Genomic DNA, 4,745 nt, shown 5'->3' with positions numbered 1-4,745 from the left:
AATGGATTCGTTCCTCAAGAAAATTGAGACAGCTGAAAACATCATATCCAGCAAAAATGGAAATAGAGTTTAAAGCAGGATATTGGCATTTAATTTGGCAATAGAACATGGAATGAATAAGATAACATTTGAATCTCATACATGAATGCAGCAGCATGTTAGGTTGCAAAGTGATTGAAAAAAAAAATTATCTTCATTTCCCTGTAAAGATGCGGAAAGAAAAAGAATTTGGTTATAACGAATCATTTTTCTCTTTAAGGAAGAAATTTTCAATTTGATAGCAATGGATCCTTCATGTACATGTTACTGGACCGTATTTGCTCCAACAATCTCTCGATAAATATAAAAAGTTTATTTGCAAGTAGAAAAGTCGAATTATCATATGACGGGAAGTGGAGAAAAAAAAACTGGTTAATGCAACAAAAACTGAACAACTTAGAAATTTATTTTATAACATTCGATTTTTTAGTCCAGAAGAAAGAACATCTGCATGGGGTTATTAGTTTTTGAAGGACATCACCTCCTCACTAAGACTTGATGACAGGATTTAATGGTTCATTTTGAATAAAATTCCTTGAACCATATTGGATAATCAGGGATTTCGAACAATTGAGTATCAAAAATTAACAAAGGAAACAATCTAGTTCTCCATTGGTAACTCTCATTTCCCTAGTCTCTATCATTTTATCATGGACGTTATTTGGTTTCATTTTACGTCTTAGGCGTATATGACATGGAAAGACAAGGAGGAGCTTGAGAATAAGAAAGGTTATTTATTCAGGCATACAGGTAAATATTATGATGCTAATAGAGTAGTACAGTTTGATTTTTCTTGCTTCTGAATGTGTATTGCTTTGGCATTGTTTGCGTTCTGCAATTTGATTTAATGCCTAAAGAAATATAATCAATTTCTGTATTCAGATGATCAAATGCATATCAAGATTCTGCCCCTCGCCATATGTCAGAATTCATATGTGGAGAATCTCAAGTTGCATTATCTTTGGTCATGGACAATTAGGATTTCTTCCTGGTCCACCAAAGTAAAAGTAATCTCCGGCATCATCACTCTTTCCAGGTACTATGTTGTAGCAATTCGGCTTCGTAGCTACAGCTTTGATATCACCAGGAGGGACTAAGGCGTTGGATTGATCAACTACTTGAAGATTCTTGAAGTAACTTGCCCCTCCGGCTTGTTCTTCAGCAAAATGGCCACTGCCCATTTGAGTTGTGGTGTGTTGCCCATCTTGAGCATTATTTATTATCTCTCCACCCCCATTCAATTAGTGAAGCACTGTCTGCTAGGTCTTTAAATAAGGAAGCAGGCCAATAACCAATTACATCGTCATTCCCGTGTTGTAGCCACCACACATTTTGCTTTGGGTCCTAAACAAAATCATACCACTATATTATGAGTTTTTCAAATCCCAGAAAAAAAAAATTAGGGTTATGTTGTACATAAGATGCTGGGATCTTAATCCATTTTGGCTGTCATTACCTTAAAGATATGTAGGATGATTTCATGTTGAGCACCATGATAGGTAGAAACTGGTGAAAGGGCAACATCTAATGCAATTGAATTACTGGCATGAACAAAGCCAGGGCAGCGCAAGTTGTAGCACCCAGTGGAATTATAACCATCACTCTGTTAGCATTACCAAATTTTGATACATACATATGATAAAAATTTAGATTCAGGCAAACATATTATATTTGCATTAGGATTGATAATATTTTGTGACTTACAGTCCAGTAAGTGAAAAGTCTTGTGTTGCTATCTCCAAAGAGACTTGGAAATACCATCCAACCAGCTTCAACGGTGTTCAGATCTGAATTAGCACCTGCAAGAACCCATATTTGAGCCAAGCTAAATTCACCACTGCCCTGCACTTGGGGTTGCCAAAGGTTTATTGTTGCCTTTGCTCCCAAATACACGTTACTTTGGACAGATGCATATGCATACTGAAGAATTGAAGAAAAAAGAAAATGAGAAATCGATAAAATAAGCTAAAAATGAGAGAGATTTAAACAAACTCAAAAATTTTGATATATAATACTCTCAAAGGAAAATTAGCAGACGCCAAGTATTAAACCTATATATGTAAAGATGCATGCGTGTGTTGCTACAAAATTCTAGCAAAAATATAGTATGATTAGATGTTTCAAGTGATTCTGTCATGCATATCAACACCTAAAAAAAAAAAAAAAAAAATTCTACAAGAGTCGTATTGTTTATGGTACACAGCAAATTTCCAGTTGTTTAGGGTACCTCGTGATTGGAAAAGCCAGCGAGCTGGGGAAAGTTTCTGTGCTCCTTCTTTGCATATCTTGCTTTCTGGTTTCTTCTAATAGGAATAGTTCCTTCAGGGCATCTCCCACCCAACTGCCATAACTGAGCAATTGGTTTTTTATCCTCTTGGCCATGAGCATTGGATTTGAATAGTTCACCCCCACCAATTGGTCCTTTCCGAGGCTGCAAACTAGGCCTCATCTTCAACGTGCAAAAATACATAAAATTTTCACTTGTAGAGATTTTTCCCTTGTCTTGCTTTTGGGTGGGATAGAAAGGCTCACCAAAATGGTATGATTTTTGAGCAAAGGATGATCAAATGCTGGTTGATGATAAATGTTGATACAATCAATAATATCACCATCAGGGCTCTGCCTTTGAAAACAATCATGCACCAGTTAGTCATATATGCGAGTCCTAAAAGTGTGGACGGCATACTCTACTTTTCAATTAGTAATGTAAGAAAGTATAGCAAAACTAGCAGGAATAACCTTGATGGACTTGACAGGGATCTTCTTTGAACTGCTCAACGTTTTCCTGACCTGAGTCTTCTTGCTTGAGGCATCACATAAATTCATCATGGATAATAAAATGAAGAAATAAAATAGCTTCATTTTCTTCTCACTTTTAAAACTTCCAATGCAAAATTGATTCACAGGTTGGTGGTATGTATTTGAGTTCATTACTAGGTGAATTTATAAGCTTTTAAAGTATCGTTCGTGGAATTCTACTGGTTTATTAAACGAAACCTCCCAAGTCAATTGACTCATAATTCTTCGGACCTCTTCAATCCTGGACCCCAAAACTACTAGACGAAAGTACGACTTTAATATGGATTGTGAAAGGCCACAATATATATTCATATAATCTTTCTTTTCCTTGTTACCATTAATTAGTAGGCCACAAACTTTCTTGTTTTTTCATGAACAAATATCGAAAGAGAATGCAATATCACTTGGTTTTCATATTACGACCAATTGCGGCTAACGAGAAGAATATATCATTCTTACAAAACAATAACTACGGAAAAAGTAACAAAAAATTAATCAAGAACAAGCACTCAGAACTCAAGTCAAGATGGAACTTCCAGAAGAGAGGGAAAAAAAGAGTTGAAATTAGTATGATTTGACATTTAAAAACAGCGAAGCAATACACTTATGAATAGAGTAGCTTGGGGTTCAATCTGATTCATACGCACGCTTTAGGCTGCGGGTATATTTGGGAAGGGATGATTATCAGCACATGCACACAGTAGTGTCTGTCTTCCCCAATTGCTTTACATGTTTGTATCAAAATTCCAACATCATTTTATGGGTGAACCCTCTTTTATATAATTTATATTCCTTCCCCACTGCAATGTGCTCAACAAAAGCAGGGGAAAAAAAAAAGGGCTCATCTGGTATCATTTGATCCTCCTCTCAGTAAAGCGCATAGTGCTACTAAAAAAGCAGTGTTGGGTGGACGGATGATGATGATGATTCTTGATTCAGCAGACTCCTCTCTCGTCCTTCCCCTGTCATGACCTCTGAGCCCATTACCTTTCTCTACATTTGAGATTGCTTTTTATTCTTTCGATTCTATTTTCTTTAAGCCCCCCCCCCCAACCCGCAGTCAAAATGTCAAACAGAACCCCTGTCTTTTTTTTTTTCACTAGCGTCACATCTAGTTTAGCCTAACCTACTCCTACTTCTAGGAGGGAGGGACTTACTTTAAAACCTGTACAATAATAAAATCTACTTAAACTAAAAGTAATTTCTGTAGATAGCGTGAGTAGGGTTGAATCCACAGGGATTGGGAGTAATTGTTTCTTTTCAAATTCACAGTGACAAGGGGGTGTTTTTGTACAGAAGGTGACAATAAAAGAAATTCAAATAAAATCTAAGAAGCTACTAAAAATTAAATAACAAATTACTAAAATCAAATGGGTGATAATTAAGGATCTAGCCAATAAATAACTTCAGCAATGGTGTACCTAATCGATCATTGAAACAAAGGCAATTCCAATTATTCACTAATAAATAGGTTATAACTGCCAAACAAGCGATGACAGTCAACCCCTCCTTACTGTATCGGTGATTAAGGTACGCTCGTTAACTACTGCTCTAATTGAGAAATAATCCTAGGTACGCCCGTAAGATTTAATTCCCCAATTGCCTTATGTATTAGAGGAGCCCTATTCTAACTAAATAACACACTACCAGGGTTATTTTAGCTTAGCCCGCGTATTCCTCTGACAATAACCCAATCATGCCAGTTATCACTATTTTGACACAATTAAACAATTACGGATTAACGTCCCAATTGACAATAGATTATCAAATTAACTAATTATCCGGATTCAAGACAATCAATTAATTGAACAATCATAAGCACTGTAACCAGGGAATATGCGAATATCAATAAATAAAAGAAAAAGGTAAAATTAAATCGATCTCACAATTTTAGGCGAACCAAAACC

General features: G+C 36.0%; 1 pseudogene; it reads right to left on the bottom strand.

The window, feature by feature from the left end:
* Positions 1-753: 753 nt before the first annotated feature.
* Positions 754-2,925, bottom strand: LOC113740853 (protein neprosin-like; annotated as a pseudogene).
* Positions 2,926-4,745: the final 1,820 nt, after the last annotated feature.

Source organism: Coffea arabica, chromosome 1c, assembly GCF_036785885.1.
Source record: "Coffea arabica cultivar ET-39 chromosome 1c, Coffea Arabica ET-39 HiFi, whole genome shotgun sequence".
Taxonomy (NCBI): domain Eukaryota; kingdom Viridiplantae; phylum Streptophyta; class Magnoliopsida; order Gentianales; family Rubiaceae; genus Coffea; species Coffea arabica.
This window is presented reverse-complemented; position numbering and strand designations above follow the sequence as displayed.